Source organism: Amblyomma mixtum, chromosome 2 (assembly GCF_055824585.1).
Source record: "Amblyomma mixtum isolate Tamu chromosome 2, ASM5582458v1, whole genome shotgun sequence".
In the NCBI taxonomy this organism is placed as follows: Eukaryota; Metazoa; Arthropoda; class Arachnida; order Ixodida; family Ixodidae; genus Amblyomma; species Amblyomma mixtum.
The window spans coordinates 190,478,860-190,500,461 of record NC_143013.1 but is presented as its reverse complement, the minus strand read 5'-3'; the positions used below and the strand labels follow the sequence as shown (position 1 = coordinate 190,500,461).

The 21,602-nt window shown below is 47.0% G+C and overlaps 1 non-coding gene across 1 annotated transcript; it reads left to right on the top strand.

Moving 5' to 3' along the window:
* The first annotated feature begins 3,645 nt into the window (after positions 1-3,645).
* TRNAS-CGA (transfer RNA serine (anticodon CGA)) lies at positions 3,646-3,717 on the top strand. The gene has a single exon. It is a non-coding gene; the product is annotated as a tRNA-Ser (tRNA).
* The last annotated feature ends 17,885 nt before the right edge of the window (positions 3,718-21,602 follow it).

The following is a 21,602-nucleotide window of genomic DNA, read 5'->3' as shown; positions in this document are numbered from 1 at the left end:
CTGAGCTTCGCTGCTCGTTGGGCGTGCTGGATCAGACCTTGTTGGCAACTCAGATCGCCGCTGGAGAGCCGGCTCTCCCACTGTTCTGCACTCGGCTCTTTGCAAAAGATGTCGTTCTTACTGCATTCCCACGTGATGTGGTACAACGATGGTTTGCTGCCACACCACAGGCAAGTGTCCCGATATTGCGTCGGGTAAATCTTGCTATGGATATGCAGGTTTGGGAATGTTCCTGTCTGCAATCTTCGCCAATACACTGCCTCTAGTTGATTTAGATCGGGATGAGGCGGCGGATAGCGGATCCGTAGCCCCTTATAGTAGTTGAGAATGTCTGAGTACGTAGGACAGACTCGGTCGGGTAGATCATCCGATTGGGAGGAAGCTCGGCTCGTATACCCTCGAGCTACCTCGTCGGCGCGTTCGTTCCCCGCTATGTCGGTTTGTCCTGGCACCCAGTAAATGCTATGTGTGACTTTTGGTGGGGTCGCGCTCTGGAGGAGCCGGAGCGCGGCGCGACCTATGCGGCCGTTCGTGTAGTTACGGCACGCTTCTCTCGAATCTGTAAGGATGGTAAGGGACATGTTGCTTCGATAACCGGCTACCGCCGCTAGAGCTACGGCCAGCTCCTCCCTTCGGTTACCGTGCAATCCCTCACTGAGGCGCTAGCTAATTCCTTTAAGTTGGAATCAATAACTACCGCCACTGTGCTGTTATGTGAGCTTCCTCTATACGGAGCCGCGTCCGTGTATACCGTTGTGGATTTTGTAGCTAGATTTTGTTGTACATACCTCGCCCGGGCTGCCCTACGGGCCACATGCAAGTTGGGGTCCATGTTCCGGGGAAGGAAGCGAACCTTTAGCGTCTGGCGAATTGCGTCCGGTATGCTCGCAGTACGGTTCTCGAATTCCGCAGTTCCGCCTAGCCCCAGTCGCCTAAGGAGCGAGCGCCCCGTAGGAGTCTGCTGGAGCCTAGCTAACTGCGTGACCAGTTGGGCTTCTTTGATCACCTCGAAGGTGTTGTTAATTCCAAGAGCCAGTAGTGTTTCGTTGGAGGGGTTCATTGGTAGATGCAGGGCTGTCTTGTAAGCTTTGCGGAGTATGATATCTGCACTATCCACTTCTCCTTTGTTGAGGTTGGAGTACGGCAGGGCGTAACCCATGCGACTGGCCACCAGGCTCTGAACCCGGCGCAGGGTATCCCGCTCTCGCATGCCGCTCCGCTTCTGCGACACGAGCGTGATCATTCTGGCGACCTGAGTGGTCGATTGCTTGAGAAGGCCGAGCGTATGGCCGCATCGCTGGTTGCTATGGAGCCACATTCCCAAGACTCGTATCTTGTCTCGTTCGGGAATTAGCTGTCCTTCGAGGGAGACATTGAAGGACCCTTCTTTGTGTTTCCCTTTGTGGACTCGCAGGAGTTCGGATTTTTCGGTGGAGCAGGCGAGGCCTCGTGCACTGACATATTCTTCCACGCAGGTAGCCGCTGCTTGCAGTCGTTCTTCTTTCTGGCCGAGCGACCCAGTGGTAACCCAGACCATGACGTCGTCAGCGTATATTGCGTGCTGTATGCCTTCGATCTTCTCGAGTTGTGTCGCGAGGCGGATCATGGCGACGTTGAAAAGTAGCGGCGAGATGACGGGCCCTTGAGGTGTGCCTTTATTGGGGGTCGAAAATTTAGCGCTGCGAAGGTCTCCGAGCCCAACCGTTGCAGTGCGGTTGGAGAGAAAGACCTTCACGTAGCTGTGAATCTTCTAGCCGCAGTGGAGGTTGTCGAGTCCTTCCACTACAGCCGTGTGGCTAACGTTGTCAAAGGCTCCTTTGATGTCGAGGGCCATAACCACGTTCTCGCCTACGCTCGGGACGTTGTTGAGGACTTCCTCTTTGAGTTGTAAGAGGATGTCCTGGGTGGAGAGGTGGGCTCGGAAGCCGAACATACTGTGGGGGTACAGGTCTTCGTCTTCCATGTAGCTTTGGAGCCTCCGAGTAACGACTCGCTCGTAGAGCTTGCCTAGGCAGGAGGTGAGTGAGATAGGCCGGAGATTTTCGATCTGGAGTTTCTTACCCGGTTTGGGGATCATTACGACCTCTGCATGCTTCCACTCTTTAGGAACCGCTCCTGCGGCCCAGTGCCCGTTGAGGAAGGTGGTCAGTTGGTCGACCGCCGCGTCGCAGAGGTTGCGTATGAGTGCGTTCTGGATGTTGCCTGCTCCAAGCTGCTGCTTGTAAGCAGTGAAGGATGGGAAAAGAAGGACAAACGAGGGTTTGTGGCGATTGTAAAGATTGACGACAAAAAAACTACAAATCCGATGGTATAGCTGTTCAGGTTCTTAATTTCTTTATTCCCAGAAATCGTGCATTGGAGTGTATGGCCACGCTTAATTCCACTTTTGAAAAACACTCTGGGCAACACGGGGACGACACAAACTCTGCTGCGCCCCTTTGTTGTCCCAAGTCTTATGCAAAAGCGCAAATATAAGTGACCATGTTACCTATCAACTAGCCCAATTTGAAACCCCTTAATTGCAGGTTATTGTCGGCATTCCTGCTTAGTCCACGCTGCTCTTGAGATCCAGTGTCAGGGCATAAAAGCTGCATGTGTCCTGCACAGGAAAGGTGCGTCGATGAGATTCAAAATAAGCTTTTAATGCCTAGTTATTAGTAAAAAGCGATAAGCAGCATCTTGGTTGACAAGAAGCAGTCTCTTTAAGATACCTGGTTTGGCTTTATTGGTTTTTACATCGCAAAGTGACTCAGGCTGCGAGGGATGCCGTAGTGGTGGGCTGCGGGTAATTTCGACCAGCTAGGCTTCTTAATGTGCACTGACTTCGCGGAGAACATGGGCCGCTAGCTCTTCGCTGGCATCGAATTATGACCGCCGCGGCCACGATCAGACCTCCGTCTTTCGAGTGAGCACCCGAGCACCATAACCACTGGTTAACCAAGGTGGCTCGGATCATTTAGGTTAGTCTATTTGCAGCTTCAAACGTGGAAGGGAGCGTACATCGGGCAGTTGTTTTATTGAAACAGAATTACTAGTCCCATTACTCTGCGGCGTGTGAGTGGACTTGGAGATGGTACAGAAAGTATCAGTGATAGCAAGTGAAAAGTGTGATGTCATCAATCGGCCTTATGACCCACACGGCAAGCCGAGCCCGCCACTTCAGGGAACCCTAAACATGTCGTTCTGCAATATATATATATATATATATATATATATATATATATATATATATATATTTTCTACTGCTTTTCTAATCAGTTATCTTTAAACGATAACCTATTCAGTAATATTCTAAATTGATCAACACCACAAAATAAATAACTTTAAAAAAAAATCCCCTGTGCCCCTTGGTTTCTGTGGCTGTTGGCTTCTGTCATATTTATAACGAGCCCCTCATCCCCTTCCCTTGTTTGCTTAATTGCTTAGCGAGGGCCTCGATTCTGGCAGCCTTGACGCCTTAGGAAGCATAAGAGGGTTCTCACGCAGCTTCCACCCTCTCCGTTCGATGACGTTCGACGTCACACCTGCGGTAACTCAGGACGTTCTACGTCCGCCACTTGTGAACGTGGGTGGCGCTGATGAACACTCTTAAGGTTAGGTTACTTGTAAACATAAATACCCCCGAAAGCAGAAGAATTGACAGCCGTCGCCGTAGCTCAGAGGTAGAGCACCGGACGCGAAATTCGGAGGTCGTGGGTTCGAATCCCACCGGCGGCAGGTGGTTGTTTTTCTGCTGCTTTTCTAATCAGTTATCTTTAAACGATAACATATTCAGTAATATTCTAAATTGATCAACACCACAAAATAAATAACTTAAAAAAAATCCCCTGTGCCCCTTGGTTTCTGTGGCAGTTGGCTTCTGACATATATATATATATATGTATATATATATATATATATATATATATATATATACACCTGGCCGTCCACCATGTAGCATTCATGTGGCAACAATGGCACGAAAATTGTGACGGAACCTTTTGTCGGACAGCATTCTCGGTGGTAGCTAATGTGCTTGTGTTTAGTTGTTGTCATACTCAAAAAAACTAAACTCACATAAACTGAGTTCGCAAATCGCAACCAAACTTCTACGTCTTCTGTACATGACATGCTTTCGAATTCCCACGCGTAAACAGCCTCAAGCGTCTGTGCCGAATTTTTTTCCATCGGAAAATACGGCCATTTAAAATTTAACTGCAGTTTTGTCTTTTAAAAAACTAGCAAAAAACCATATCGGAAATGCTCATTGCAAAATTTTCTTCATGTTGTTTCCTTTAAGCCTATGTTCAAGTCTAAAGAATGCCGCTGCGAATATAATTGGGAACCCAGTGCTTAGGTGTCCAAGATGCGACGGATGCGTCAAGTTTTCTTATGTGCACTCTTAAGCTGCTGCCCTTCGATACATTGCATCTATGGCCATCAAAGAAAAAAACAGACCATCAAAGAAAAGGGTTTTCTTCTGGAGTCAAGACAGCTAGCTGTTCAAGAGAAAAAACTTGCTTGGAAGAAAGAAAGAACTCTTGCTGAAGTCAGCTTAAAGAAGCAAGAGCTCGCGATTGCTTGGCTGAAGAGCATGCCGAGGCAAGGAGACTGGATGACAGGGACAAAGACAGCAAGGAAGAGAAAAGGGCCTAAGAGCATCACAGAGCTAGAGGTTAGCAGCAAGTAATGTACAGCATTATTGGAAAAAGTGCTGAGCAAAATAAACACAATGCCCTCACTGGAAATGAAATCAGGGGCGCTATGCTGGATGGCCCGAGTTTGCTGAAACTCGGAATCTTCCCGAGCTCTGGCGACGCCCTCAGATGAGTGAACTAATGGTAGCAAGACAAAATCCCACCCTCGTCACGCCTCAAGCTTCATTGGGTTATCTGGATATATTCCGTGCTTTATCATCACATCCGCGCCACCTCATCGGCTTCTTGGGCGGTCTACAAAGAACGGGTCACATGAGCCAACCGCCGGTGCACTTTTCATTTGTGTGTCGCTCCACCAAGTGCACTGCGTGTGCAATTAGACAAACGAGGTTTGTTGAATTTTATAATGCACTTAATGCACCTTTATAAGCATTTTATAGTGTGCAAGATTTGGATTTAAAGCGCTTTGAAATGATTTATGCATTATTAAATTTTGCTTTGTACCGCGAGGGAACGCTACCAACGCCCGTCATCAGCTGACCGCCAATGGCGACGAGGTACATGTGCAACGCTGTGAAGGCTACGGATGTCGTCTGCAAAAAAAAATAAAGAGAGGTGTATCACTCCGCGCTGTTCTGTGGCCGTGTGGTCTAACGCGTCGCTCCGGAGAGTCGACAGGCAATCGGAGCGCCTGGGTTCAAATCCCGCATGGTGAAACTTTTTTATCTCACATTTTTCTTTCATCGCAAGCTGAATTTCGCGTGACTTGAATGAGAAAACTCGTTTTGTTCAGAATCGCTTGAATATTATGCCGTGTTCTGAAATGAACTGCATGCATCTGTCCATTTCATGCATACCGCGTTAATCTGAGCTGTCCGAAATTCGTTGTCAATGTGCTCGCACCGGCTTTTGGTCAGCAGTGGCGGTTATCTTCCCGATTCTGCAGCATTGGGATTATACTTTTTAGATGCAAGTGAGACGCTTGTGCGAAAGATGACATTCAATCGTTGGATTTAATTAATTAGCACAGTGGTGAGTGGTCTGCAGTGGCCCGATTAACAAGTGGCCATCTGCAACTTTCGATTTGGCCGTTGCCGAGGAGCCGACTTTTTTTTGTGGGCCTCTCTTAAGGTACCTGGCATGTTATGAATTGTTCTGTGGAACCGGTTAGCGGCTTATCCAGTCTTCGCCAAAAGAGTCTGGGACCGACTTTGGCACTGTGCTCTAGAGTAGCCCAGAGGACTTGGCGAGAACAATTATTTTTTTCTGATTGCAATGTTCAATGCATAATGTGCCTTCCTCGTGAAATAGTTGGCCTTCACCATGTCAGGGCTGGACTTCGAAGGGGCCTTTACGCCAATGTAGGTCCCGCGGACGCATCCCACGACGTCTGTGATGCCGCCGCGCAGAAGGAAACGCTCCTCAACATACGCACGCTCGGCCGCAGTCTGGCAAAGCGAACCACCGCTTCTGCAAAGCCGCGTCGATAAGCGCGTCGGAGACGTCCCTCACACAGCGGCTCACAGTGCTTTACTGGCGTCCAATAAAGTGGTCTGCGCCGACGCTCCCCTAGAAGCTCCCGGTCGCGAACAACCTGAGGGCGCAGAGGACTTGCTCTTCGACCGAAAGCGAATGAAGCCCGGTACGCACTCTCCGCAGGCGTGGGTCGTCGCCTAACTATTTACACAACCATCGTACCGATTTTTTGGAGAGGCGAAAATGTCGCTGGAATTCGTCGTCGGCCAAGGCAGTAAGCGGGTCCAGCCGGCCGTACTGACATTTGCCGTCAGAGGAAGCGATTACCCAGGCTGCTGCTGCTGCCGCCATGACAGTCCCGAGATGAATTCGGGGCACTTCACCGTTCACGAGTTTAGCTCCGAGTTCACCTGTCAATCAAAACCATTGGTCACGCTCCCGGCGTGCCGTACATAAATTATAGGCGTACGCGCTATGGGTGGGCCACTCCCAACATCCCTGCCGGCTACAGGTATGCTGCGCGGCTGTGCTGATTGCTGACAGACATCGACGATGTTGACCATCGAAATATAACAGGCAAAACGGACGACATCGCTGATTAATCTAAGCACCTCTGCGAAGGACACGCAACGTGGCGAAACCCGCCGATTTCTTCGCTCGCATACCAAGATTGCACAACACTATAGCCTGTTGCAACCACGTAAGACACAGCGCAACGCTGAAGGCGCGTCACACCTGCTTGCAAGGCGTCAAACACGGAGCACGACGACGAACCGGTGCTTGCAGCACGTCCGACTCCAACAACATCGCATCACAGGTGTTTGGCTTGGCCGTCCTTTCGTCGGTGATAAAGCTCAGCATCAATGTGTCAAACACATCCGGGATCGACAAACGGTCGCTGCTCTAGACCCAGTGCAATAAAGTGTTTGTAATTTCCAGCACGCAAGCACTGCGTACTTCATAACCGTAACACCTTTCTGTGTTATAAGCCCGATTCCATTATTACAAACAGGATCCCTCACCTGCCCGAATGATATTAATGCGATGTCCCTGCGGTATAGAACGGCGATCGACGTTAGTGACCAAACCAGTCCGCAGAACCTTGAAATGCGCGACGTTAATAAATACTACGCAGATACGCGCGCCACCCCCTTCACAGCTTTTAGTCAGCGTCTGATGACATAGGATGAGTTTTGTCGCTGGGTAGCACGCTATTCGCATCCGCAGTGCACTAAAGAGGCGTCACACACAACAGGCATACGTAATGAATCACTGAATACAGCCAAACAGCAATTTTTTTTCTCACACCGCAATCACAGCCGCTCGCACGGCCAATTTCTACCGCTGAGATTCGCCAAGAGCGTACTAAAAGCAATGGTTGGACATAGCGGGGTGCGGCAGCGGCCGTAGCAGCGGAGAGCTCCACCTGAGGTCACTGCAGAGAGCAGCAGTGACGCGGGGGTGCAGTGAAGTTCAGTTTTTTGCTTTTTGTTTATTATGCAAGTCAGAAGATGCATGACTGTTATATTTTGATATACGACACAATAAAATATATTATCGCAATGGCCGAAAAATAAGACAGATTAGCGTGTAGTAGTTGCCCAGTCTTTCCAGTCGAAGGCAGCGCTACCGGCGGCGTGTCAGCGCAGGAGCTCTCTCGTTTTCGACACGTTGGGCTGCCGCTCTAGTTCGTATGCAAGCCACGCTGCAAGCAATTGCCTCACTATCGCCTCTAGCGGCAGAAAGTGTCACATCTTTGTTAATTTCCTAAAGCTATGCTTTTAAACAACGCTTCATTGGATTCAGATTTTAAAATACATTTGGAAATGAACAAAATGTTCATAATATTATCTGTTGCCTTTTAACGTATTCGAGAGAAGAGAAAGGCTTGATACAAGAGTGCACCTAGTGCGCACTGTTCGTCTTCGGGAATGGAGAGACAGATAGTGCCTGAAAGAGAAGACGCGCCTTTGACGCGCCCGAAAAGGCGTGACAAACAGCTAGCGGCGAGTGTGCAGATAGACAGCAGAGAAGTCACGATTTCGCCATTGCTGATATGGCGCTGATAACTTCAGGTAGCGCTGCGGCCTGGTATTGCGCAGTGTATTGTGTTTGAAGTGTGAAACAGGCGCGCAGGGTGCGCTTGTATCGCCTTTACGTGGCTTTATCTCTACATTTTATTGTCCGCAGAATCCGCACGTTCCGCGCTATCTTCGTTCACTGACTGCCGTCATCGCAAACTCGGATGAAACTCGGGCGAGCGCCAAACTCGGGCCTTCCGGCATAGCGCTCCAGTACCGATTTTCATTTCATCTTCAATGAATGCATTTTTTTAGAAAAAAAGCTGACACAAAACAATCACTTGCATGGAATTTAAAAGAGAATGAGCATTATTTATGCATACAAGCTCAAATGCATGTTCTGGTTCTTAGCACAGTGTCATGCAATCATCTTTCAGTAGGTGTGATGTTGATTCAGGTAGTCGTGCAAAGGAGCGGGGCTCAGTGCAAAGTAACGCGACACCTGGCTGCCGTATAGGTATCTATGACAGTTGAACAGAACTGGTCCTGCCTTGTACCTTTTTTTTATACCAGAAAATGCAAACTTTGCAGCAACTTTACCAAATCCCCACTCCACAGCTTGTCGTACGCGGCTCATACCACTGTTGAATGCTAACTGCACAGGGGTCAGAAAGTTGCCACCGTATGGCTTCATCAGAAGTGGTTGCAGCTGCTATGCTGGGTCACCATAGATAACGTAGTTTTGGCCCTGTACCAGCCTCTGCAATTCGCTGCACATGCAGCTGTCCCGAAGAATTCATGCGTAAACTATTGCTACAATAAAATACGATGAATCACAGGAGTACAAAAATAAAATGCACTGAACCAGATAAAGTGCTAAATCCATTAAATTGTTTTCTAATCCATAAACTTCGCTTCAAGAGAGCTATTGCACGTCACCACGATAAATTCCTGACTACGTGTGTTTCATCACGTCAAGAAACTTGCGCTCGGTTCAAAGGCACATGATTAGCTAATGCTCTCATGAGCCATACGCAGAGTCATAAATGCCTGCTCGAGGTAGTAAAGGGCTAAAAGTTTTCAAATTTTTAATATCTCCTTCAAGGAACAGAAGGACACATGAGGGATATCTAACTGCGCATTCTTCCAAAAGCAAGCAAGGGTAAGAAGGAATGTGTGCTAATGAAAACTGCTGTGCTAAACAAGTTAGGGCCATGAGGTGCACCAAGAACACAAAACTGCTTACGTATTTCATAAGACAATGCTGCTACGTAATTATTTCTCGGTGCCTCGCTCATACAAATTCATATGCGTTCATGAAACTAGTGACCATATAACATGCGCTGGGTACTTGGCTGTTTAGCGGATACTATTAAGATTTGATAAACATATGCCCGTCACATGGGAACTTTAACAGCCTTCAAACCAACAGAATAATGACTTAACAATGAAAGGAGCGCTGCTAGATGGGCAGCTTCAATGTCCCTTGAGTCAGTAATATGTCAAGTCAACAAACAAGTGCTCAACTTTATCATAGAGGATTCTAAAAGGTCTTTAAAACAAATGCAGAACTCTATCAAGGCTTCACACTGTTTGAGCAGCAGCAGTGTGCACTCCGGGATGTGGGACGCCACATCTAGTAGAATCAGAATAATATAATTCCTGGAAATACTACTTGGCTTTAAAATACAGAACTTATTTTCCAGTAAGGCATACTTGCTGCAGCCACACCTAATCACATGTTGGCTGCGCATGAGAGGCTGGATAAACTGGATCTGATGGCCTCTAAAAAAAGTCGCTGTGCAAAGCCATCCCAAGAGCCTTGAGTAATAGAAATTCCTGCTTCGCAGGAATTTCCTCACTGAATTTCCTCATTGCAATGGAAGAGTCCACTGCTCTGAACACGAACAGATATGATGCGTCAAGCTTTTTTCGCGCAAGGACTGCCCAGGCCACACTAATGTAGAACTGCCTGGCAAAAGAGGTCCCCATGTTCGTCGCCAGACAGATGCAAAACAAAGAGATCTCGAAGCAGGCCACACGCTGAGCGCTCAGAGCAGCCCCCGATGGTTGGACCTGATGAGCAAGTACAAGTGAACCAGTGCCCCAGCCAACCACGGCCGCCTTATGGAAGCCGACAACGCGTCATCGTAAAGGCAAAATAACGGCGTTGTTGACGGTGGCCCCTGGATTTTCGGGATTATTTTATTTTATTTATTTATTTATTCGATACTGTCAATCCCATCAGGGATCGTAACAGGGAGGGCATTCAAAGTACAGAGGCACACAAAAAAAAATAGCAATGGTAATTAATCAAAGTACATAAAAATATAACACGAGATTATACATTAGAAGATACGAATAACAAATAAACCAGAGTGAGGAGCATGTGACATGATTTTGGCGGACAATAATACCACAAGTGAAAACACAAACGGAAGGAATAACTTGGTAATGACATATATGAACTCAATAAATACTAAGATATAAGTAGTTGATTTTCCACACGTGTGCTAAAGGAATTCAATGATGGACTACTAACAATGGATGTGTTCAAGGTGTTCCATTCGCGTATAGCACGAGGGAAGTATGAATATTTGAAAGTGCATGGGAAGTGCATCTGCATGGGAACAACAGTTGTGCCTCTTATCAGTTACCCAGCGAGACGAGGCAGCTGTAGGAGCCATCATGGCTGCTACGTTTGGACGGAGACCACGATCATGAGTGACGAGTGTGCGGCCTATCAGTATGTGCTAGGGCTGCTCGACAGAAACGGTGTGAACGTGAACCTCACCCACAACACCGTAAACCACTGACAGAACATCCAGAGGTCCTAGCAGTAGGCCAAGGCCCGGCTGGTAAGAGGGCGGCAGAAGCTGACGGCAGAATCAACAGAGTATTATGCCTGTGCTACATGGGTAGGTTCGAATGATATCTGAGTCAAATGGCATTCGGACTAGATGGACTCCCGCAGTGCTACATGACACTTTTCAAACGCATTCTTAAGCCTCAGCAAGTTTTCAGTGTATACCACGACGACAACGGCGGCGGTCACTGCGGTCACACTAGTCCGACAACAAAGCTATCACGGTCAACAGTATCCTGTGATTACAGTGCACTATCTAGTTCGCTATAATGCGATTGTAGTGGGACAAGTTTTTTACGCCAATGACACTGACAAATCCGAGCGGTGCATGGTCAGCCTACGCGTCCTCCGCAGGTCGGCGGCTTAGCGGAAACACACTGATGAGGCAATGGTGTGATTATATTCGCGCTTCTACCGTATCCGTATTGGAAATAAGCGAAATGAAAGGCTATATTTCAGACGCGCACACTCGAAGAATTACCAGCGATAAGCGCTTGCCAAATTTAAGTTGATGGCGACAGCCTTCCCTTCCATGACGATTAAGCCTAGCGAGTCCCCAGGGTTTGATCTGTGGTTGCGGTGGTTGGGAAGATTTTAGTGAATGCCAATGGTCAGCGAGTGTATTCTTGACAACAGTGACATGAAATGAGCTATTGCTTACATCACAGGACACACAGACGATTAACGAGAAGCGCCGGTGTGACCCATACTGCCGAGCAGTGCTTTACGGCCAGCATCAGTCGTCGCCGTCGCTAGCTTGTGGATAACAAATTAGGCCATTTCAAGCAGCGCGAACGGTCACCGAACATACTTCTGATAAATTACTTTAATATGAAATACTGGTCACATCAGAGTAGGCCGCGAAAATTAGCGAGAAGAGCGAGTCCTACGCGACGCGAACAACCCGGCTGTCAAGTGTTTCTGTTTCAAGTGTCGCACTGTGAGCACGGGTACAACCAGCAAAAACGAAGAGATTATTTAATATAGCTCAAGCGCAGGTTGCGTTTTTTGTCATGAAAACAAGCACTAGCTGCTCATACGCAGCGATGTAAAGAACAGTATGAGTGCAGTACTCCTGGAAATTTCATGCTCACGCAGTATATGTTCATTGCTGTTCTACTATTTTCAAGCACTCACTCAGACAGGACATGAGCAATTTGCTAAACAAACGGCAGAAAGAGTGACAGGTTGTACGGAAATGAACAGCCACAGAGTCGAAAGCATTCGTCCGGCAGCTGTGGGTGGGGCGAAGCGACAGGGATGGCTATTGGTTGGTTCGGGCTATGTTCGAGTTTCGAAGGCATTCCAAAATCTAGAATGTCTCCCCGGAGCTCCGTCGACTCGAATGTCATCTGAAGCAAATGCTGTTTAAAAACTTTGCGTAGTAGAATATGTACAGCAGTCGAGTCGAATGACATTCGACTGGACGGCATTCGAAACGCCAGTGTAGCGGGTGTATTACCTTGGGTGGCTTTCTATGAACGGGAGACGGCTGCCATGAACCCGTTTCTCCGATTGATGGAGGCCATCGCAACGCACAGTCCCATGTGAAGTGGGTCCCTGCCTTTTCCAGCACTATACATGACGCCCTCCAGGTCACAAAGCTGCTTTGCCAGCTTTTTTTTAATACGGTCCCTTTCGGGGCTATCAAACCAGCCTCGGAAGAGCTGGCATGATGGATGCCATTGTGTCTCGCACCCGAGTTCCTCTCTCTAAACCGTCACCTATGTGCACGCATCCAGTGCAGTCGTAGGAACAGGCGAACTTTAAACCAATGTCTTTTTCATCGCGATACGCAAGGACGTGTATATAACGCTGAAGAGAGCTTGTGAGGACAGGACACGTGCCCGAGTAGAACTCTTACACGTTACTGCGCGATAGAAAGCCGCGAAAACGCGACATGGCCGAAATACTTGGATTCGATTACGAGAAATATTGCACGAAAAATTTGCAAGAAAATATGAACGTTTGCACGAAAGTACTGCTAGATTGCGTGATTTATACAGCACAGGACGAAACAGAGCACAGTTAGTTTGTGTTTTAAGTGTGCAATTGCGCGACGGGCCGCCCAAAGCAGAAAAAGGAGGGAAAACTCTCACATGACCCCGCACCAGAGGGCTCCCCTCGGATGAATAAAGAAAAGATTAAAAAAAACTAAGAAAGCAGGGATAGGGAAGCGGAGGAGCAGGGAGCAGAGCAGCGAGGAGGATTATGCAACGCCAACGAGGTAAAAGGCAAAAAACACGAATGCGTAGTCTACCGTTCGCTTGAAAAAGACATTTATTGACACCCGATGAGATCTAGGCGGCGGAGACACAAAGTGCTGCCATTCAGGATCAACTTGATACCACGCCAGCCACACAAAGAAAATTTCAAGCCATATAGCCAGATCCCAGACCTGCCAGTGCTACAACTGAAGATGGGAATTGCTGCCTTGTGCAAACGGATGGGCTAGGCGACCTGACCTGCTCTCCTGCATCTTGTGCAAGTGTTGCCTTGCGACTGGGGCTGATAATTCAAGGAGGCACCAAACTGGACTGCCAAGAAAACTGATGTGCCCACAGAACACTAGCTGCCGTGCCCACGTTGTGGGATTGTTGCGTGTGTGTGGAATTCTGCATGCCAGAACGAAGGACAGGCTTTTGAAGAAAATAATGGGGGTGAGAGAGACAGGTAAGGGCCAAACAGATCTCAACGACGTCTCGGCAGCAATGAACGTGTCGCACAGAGATCTTCACCATCGGACATTTCAAAAGCCCAGAGGCCCAGTGTATGGAAAAGTTTTATGCCGAATCTGCAACTGCGGTAAAAAAAAGTGACAAGCAGATGGAGCCAGGCTTTTCCAGGGACATTACTGTCATTTATCATGGGACCTGGTACAAGCGTGGTCAACTGTCCTAGATTGGAGTTGGGGCGATCATTGAATATCGCAAAGGCCTCATCTTAGAAGCTGTAGTCCTATCAAACCAGTGGCTTGCTTGTCAAATAGGGCCAGAACCTGAAGACTTGATAAGCTGGCATGGGAGTCATGTATGCCAAAGAAACAATGATCCCAAATCCAGGAGGATGGAGGTGGAGGCGGCTACGATTCTCTTCGCTTGTTCTGTCACCAAACACATCTCCTATTGCACAGCACTGTCTGATGGAGAAAGTGCCATTTTCTCCGGCCTTGTACAAGGGAGCGTTTATAACCTTTTTCCCACTATGGAAGAAAAATGCCTGAACCATGTCCAAGAAAGGAAGCGGACTGCAACGCGCAATCTCGTGCAAAAAAGTGAAAAGCCGTTAGTAGGCAAGGATAGGCTTACAAACAACTTCAATGACAAATTAACAGCACCATGGCTTTGCCCTGGCTGTCATGCAGCACCATGGCTGTCATGGCTGTCATGCAGCGTGTGGTGATGGGGTGCCTCTGAACTGAACTGAAGGGGTGCCTGTAGCGAATCGGTGTGACGCGTCCCCGACTGCTGGAGGGGAACGCTCTCGCGTGCAGGTTCGAAGAACAAAGGAATCGAATCAAACAAAACAAAAGGAAGCCGTGTTTATTTTTTAAAGGAAAGGAGCCAATAGAAGAAGCGAAAACACCAAGGAAAACACACACTAGGCACGCGTAAAACACAATAGATAAAAAGAAGAGAGTTCACCCGCTACAAAGCGTCCCAGGTGGTGCGGGAATGCGTTGCAGGTAGCACAGACGCGGGATGGTGAGTTGCGATGCGTCACTGGCGTTGCGTCCTGGGAGGCGGTGGTAGAGAGCCAGGAGATGAGGAACGGATATGACACGGGAGACGCTGACGAAGTCCTGCACTCCTACGGAAAGACTTCTTAAACTGGGGATCTACAACACCACCACGGAACTATGCGAGGCACATATATTTGCGCAATTAAGGAGGCTTGCGACCTCACCCCCGGGGAGAAAGATCCTGAGCAACCTAGGATTACATGATAAAATTCCGGAAAGAAACGCGCAGGCAAAATTACAGACCAAAGTTAGAAAATTACTCACTATTAAACCACTTCCAAAAAACATGCACCCTGCTTTTCACGAAGGCAGGAGGAGAGCCAGAGCAAAGGCCCTTGAAGCCAAGCTCGAAGGCTCGGAACACACAACCTATGTAGACGCGGCGGAATACGAAGGAGGCGACTCCTTTGTGGTCGTGGCCGTGAACGACTCGGGTGAAACATTAACGGCCGGTTCGGTCAAAACAAAAAACTCAGGGACAGCGGAGGAGGCGGCTATCGCCATGGCAATGGCCAGCACCAAAGCAGTCACCATAATTAGCGACTCCAAGGTGGCTATCAACAATTTTGCGCGGGGTATGATCTCCCAGGAGGCAGAACGAATATTAAGACATAAAGACTGGGACCAAAGAGAGGTGGAACTAATATGGGTGCCGGCACACTCGGGGAACAGGGGAAACGAGTTGGCTCACAGTATAGCTCGAGGTTATGTCAGCCGAGCAGTGAGCCGGGTCGAGTCCCCAAATTTCACGAGAGATGCATTCATATCATTTCACGAATACACCAATCAGTTTAAACTGGAAAGGAGGATCTATCCGCCACCAGACAAAAAGCTCGACAAAAGCCAGGAGGTAACGTGGCGTCGGCTCCAGACGCGAGCCTTCTTTAGCCCGTCGAGACTAGCACACATGTATCCAACACAATACAACGCTACTTGCAAACAATGCGGCGAGATAGCCGGATATGACCACATTTTATGGAGCTGCAAAAAGGCGCCGCCACCGGCGGACCTACTACCAGTCCCTTCTCTAGAGCGGTGGGAGGCTATACTGGCCAGCTCAGACCCGTTGACGCAAGTCCGGGCCACTGAGTGGGCTCACAAGGTCGCCAAGAGCCATGGGCTCGAAGCCACCTAGTATAATACCCACTAGGGCTCAGTGCTGACAATAAACGTTTTCCAATCCAAAAATTGTCAGTCGCCCCCAAGAATTGGGCAGCTGCAGCAGGAAAACTGTAGCCGGGTCCTGTCGACGGCGTTCTGCAAACACCGTTGTCTTGTGCAGCCTATCCAAGGAAGCCTTTTCAGCACAGACCTGAAGTCTCACGGCTGCCACCTCCACGCTTGAATGAGGCTTAATGGTCTTGCGTCGGTGATTCAAGGGAAGTCACCGGCAGCTCGAACCCAACGTCCGACAGCTGCCACTTCCACGATTGAACGACCAGACTTGTGCTGAGGTGTCTTCCTCAGCACCTCGGTTTGCTGACACGTAGCTCTACGCTCCTCGTGCCTGCCTCGCGCACACCACTCGCACGCGCCCACGCGCAACGCGGGGCTGGCACGTACGGCGCTCCGCTGTCCGACGCACCACTGCCGACACGCCGCGTTACAAAAATCCCTCACCAGTGTGGTGTGCACATCGCAGTGCCTCATCATGAATTTTGTATTGGGGGTGCCCACGCAAAAGCATTAGAGTCTTTTCACTCAGTCCTGTGGTCCCTCATGCTCAAGAAGCAACATACATCTTCAATTGGTGTGGAGGCAACATTGCATGAAACAGTGGTAAAGTACATTGCTGGATGCTGCAGAGCCACAGAAGAAGTCTCTGTCGGTGAAGCTCACACCTGGCCATGTAACCATCCAGTGAGCTGCTGAGAGAGATGCCCAGCGCATGGGCTAGGCTGAGAAATTGAATGAGGTAAAAGCTGAGAAGCGTCAAAGGAAGAAAGGACACAGACAGCTCCAAAATTCAGCAGGATAATTTTAGACCAGGGAATGGTGCAACTTTCGAGGGATATTTTCTGGGACTTTGTTATTATTTTTTGCCTTGCCGGGCTCCTCATCCCAGCATCATCTCAGGAACCACTCATTGCATTTACACGTTCTTTTCTTTTTATCCTGGATGGAAATAAATTTTTGAGGGCAAACAAAGCCCATTAATTCAAGACATTGGGATTTAGATAATTTGGAATTAATGTAGTGAATTTTACAGTACAAGCACAGTCAGCAAATTCTTCAGGCCTTTCCCTAGGAACCCGTGTAAACCACCGCGATATAATCCTGCTTCTTGGGACCCAGTGGGCACAACTATCAAATTTGGTAGTCCTCAAATGTCCATGCTATGAGCCTACCCTAAAAGTTCATCAAGATATCTCTGGAAACAAAAAAAGGTGGTGTTCTTTCAATCTTCCAAGCCATATCGACTTTATAAGCCATATCACCATGGGGTTTCTTTTGTTCTATACCTGAATAACTTTCCGAAGGCAAGGCATGCCAGTTTTCTTTTTTTTTTCAAAAAATTGTGTCTTGAATTTGTGATAAACAGTTAAAATTTGGTTAATGCAGGCATAATTGGTAACACTAAATTTAGGGCTGCTAAAATTTTTCGGCACGGAAATTTAGGAAAAGGGCTTGGTCTTGCCCTGGGGTACCTACCCAGGAATGATGATACTGAGTTTCACAGTGCCAAAACATATTCCAAACTCTCCAGCACTGTCCCAAGGACCATGTAAGCCATCTTGATATCAAGATGGTCATCTATGTCATAGCGAGCTGCTTCCCTTGTCTGATCAGTAGCTAAAAAGGGCTTAGAATCCGGCAGCCTTGATGCCGTAGACAGCATAAGAGAGCTCCAGCACAGCTTCCGCCCTCACCGTTCGATTACGTCCCTAGGTGGCCCTCGCGGTAATATAAAACTTACTAAGTGCGCCGCTATGGACGAGCATGGCGCTGCAGAACACTGCAAGGTTAGGCTGGGTTGTAATGTTGGGTGTAATGTCTGAAGCCGACTTCCTCAAACTAACCGAATAAGAAATGCTGGAGGGTTTCAACGACCAAATTGTCATCAATGTCTACCGCATCACAGTCAGAAGAGAAAACAAAGAAATACCAACAAAACAACTTTTCCTATCTTCCAACTGAAGTACATTCCGCGGAGAAATAGAAGTCGGCTATTCGAAATAAATGTCCGGCACTACATCCCAAACGCGCGACGCTGTTACAGATTCTAGCGATACGGTGATGGCTCACAGAGCTGCCGCGGCCGCAAAACATGCGCGAAATGCGCCTCACATGAGCACGTTTCAGAGAACTGTGAAGCAGCACCGTGCTGCGTGAACTGTGGAGATCATGCCGCTTACGCGCAACACGCAGTAGAAAACAGTACAACATAGAAACAATTAGAACACAGTGACATAAAATAAAAATTCCGGAGCCACTTTGCTCCTACTAACGTGCGATGTGGCGAATGCGCGGGCAGCTGCCACGGTGGGGTCGGAGCGGCGTTCCATATATATACTTTGGGGACGATGTAATCGGTGATGTTACGCGCATGCGCAGTACATATCCCGTTATGACATACTACGCTATTTGATGATGTCAGTTTCTCGTTAATTATTTTTGCTATTTTCTATAGATTATAATTAATTAATTCTAATAAATTACTTTGGCGCAGTGACAGACTACGCACTGCGGATGACGGCATCAGTTTTTAATATTTTGGTCAAGAATTTTGATTAATTTTTAATTATTATTGTTCACTAATAAAGTTTGTGTAACGAAATATTGTGCCTTGTTGATGACGTCATTAGTTCTTAACTGACTGCTAAGGTGTGACAATTTCATTTGGCGACATGCTACGCCATCTTATGTCATCAGTTTTATCGACAGCTAGGGTTGGAAAGCTTCTGCTGACGCACACGCCAGCGAGCCATGAGCCTACAAAAGGCTTTCGCCTTAAAATTCTGCTGGGTGCAGAGCCATGCTAGAATATATGATAATGAAGGAGCCGACAAATGTGTTGCGGAAGCTCGAAGGCTTGAATTAAAAAAAAATCAACATGCCCCTAGAGAATCCATGAAATTAATGTTCAGTATCCTCACGGCTAAACGGCAGGAAACCTGGAACAATAGAGTACATAACTCAACTTGGTAACGGCCGCACTGGGTGAATAGAAAACTTGCAGTCGCCAGGAACGCTTCATGGAGCTAATTTTATGCTGTCTTCATATTGGACATACCTTATACGCTTCTTCGTACTAACAAAAGGCGACAAACCTGTTTGTGAGATATTTATTTATTTATTTATTTATTCAAGTTACCCCTAAAGGCCCTCCAGAAGAGGGTATTACATAGGGGGGGGGGGGGGGGGGTACAATCATAAGTAATTGCGATACATTTCAACAAGTAAGTGTTACAAAAAAACGTTATTTAAAACATAAGGCATCGCACAAAGAAAAATTGAACACCAACAAAAACAGCAAACATTTGCACATTTCCGTCACAGCGAAGAATCTCTTGGAATTTTTTATTGTCAGTTTCTGTGGCGATGACTGACGGGAAACTGTTCCATTCAGTGATAGTACGGGGAATGAATGAATTGGCATAAGACGATGAATGACAGTTTACGCGTTTAACTTTGAAAGAATGATCACGGCGTGGAAAGAGAACATCAGGTGACTGAAACAAATCACGGCGAAGGGATGGGTGGTGATAAAGCTTATGGAAAATGGTTAAGCGAGGAAGTTTACGGCGATATTACAAATATTCCAGTTCGGCACGTTTTTTAATGCTGAAACGCTTTTGAAGGGTGAGTAGTCTGAAAATATGAAACGAACAGCACGGTTTTGCAAGGATTCAATGTTAGTGATAACGTAGGCTTGAATAGGGTCCCAAATGGCCGCAGCATATTCGATTTTAGGGCGTATTAGAGTTATATAAGCAATCTTTTTAACGTGTATAGGGGCGTATCTGAGGTTACGTTTAAGAAAACCAAGTGAGCGGTTAGCAGATGCTAGTGTGAGGTCGATATGGCGATGCCATGTTAGGACCAACTGAAGGTGCACCCCAAGGTACTTGTATGTTGATGTTAGTTCCACAGTATTGTCATTTAGAATATAAGTGGTTGGAATGCGAGCTGTACGGCTGGTGAAAGATATTAGTTTAGTTTTAAAAACGTTTAATGTCATTAACCATGATGAGCACCAAGAGCTTACTGTGTTCAGGTCTGATTGTAGGGATTGCCGGTCACTGTCTGTAGTAATGTTACGGTAAATTACGCAGTAATCAGCGAAAAGGCGAAGTCTAGATGTTACACAGGCAGGTAAATCATTAATATAGATTAGAAAAAGCAAAGGCCCTAGCACGCTTCCTTGTGGTACCCCAGATGTCACATTAGCAGAGGAAGAGTTAGAATTATTAACGGAGGTAAACTGAGTTCTAGATGATAGAAAGTCATTAATCCAAGCGAGCACGTTAGGGTGTATGTTAAGCTGTGTTAGTTTCAGTAGAAGTCTTTGATGAGGAACCCGATCGAAAGCTTTTGAGTAATCCAGGAACACTGCGTCGACCTGAAAGCCCGCGTCAAGTGACAATTGTAAGTCATTAATAAAGCCAGCTAATTGAGTATCACAAGAAAATCCCTTGCGAAAACCGTGCTGATAATCGAAAATAATGTTATGATCTTCGAGATAGCTGATGACTTGGCTGTGAATGATATGTTCAAGTAGTTTGCAAACAGCGCTGGTTAACGAGATGGGTCGATAGTTTAATGGAGAGGAACGCTCACCTGATTTAAGTATAGGTATTACTTTGGCTATCCGCCAGTCATTAGGAATTAATCCGTGTGATAATGATTGCTGAAACAAACAGGACAACACAGCGCTAATGCTTTGGGATGTGTTCTTCAGCAACTTATTGTTGAAGCCGAGGTGATCCGAACTATTAGTTATTTTAAGATGGTTTAATAAAGCTAAAATACCAGTTTTATTAATAACTATTTCAGGCATGCAAATATCTTGGATTATATCTAAGTCAGGGAATGAGCTAATGTCTTCTTTGGTGAATACTAATGAGAAGGCGTCGTTGAAAACTTGAGCACATTCATACTCTTTAGTTATGACGCCGTCGCTGTCGGAAAGCAAAATGTCCGGTTGAAAGCCAGGATTTATGATGCGCCAGAATTTACGAAGGTTGTTGGTTAGCAGAGATGACAGGTCATGATTGAAAAAGTGACGTCGAGTGGATTTCAGTAGTGACTGGTATTCCTTGTCGCATTTCTTGTACTTTTCCCACGCGCTTAGAACACCATTTTTCACTGCCTGCCGGTAAAATTGCTTTTTCTTATTATTCGCACGTCGCAACTTCTGGGTAAACCATGGTGCACTCCTGCTACATCTAATGGTCATTAGAGGAACGAAATGATCGATAAGTTTATTAAAAGTACTCTTGAATAAATCCCAGCTTTGCTGAACAGTGCGCAATAAATATTGATTAATGAACTGGGCGGAAAAAATTTCAAATTCGGAATTTATTTTTTCGTAGTTAGCTCTGTTGTAACATCTGATTTGTTTAACAGTCGTTTTCTTTTCGTTAAAAGAACCAGTTATGCGTCCTGTTATTACGTCATGATCCGAAATGCCATCTAAATGAATAATGTCTGAACAAATATCGGGATTATTTGTTAATATTAAGTCTATAATGTTGGCAGTACTTGATGTGCGACGCGTGGGATTGGTAATGAGTTGCGATAGTGAAAAATCAAGGCATGATTGAAGAAACATGTTAGCTTCAGTTTCACTCGCTGTGACGGATTGTGTGAACCAGTTTATACTAGGAAAGTTAGTCTCCAAATATGAGTAAAGTACA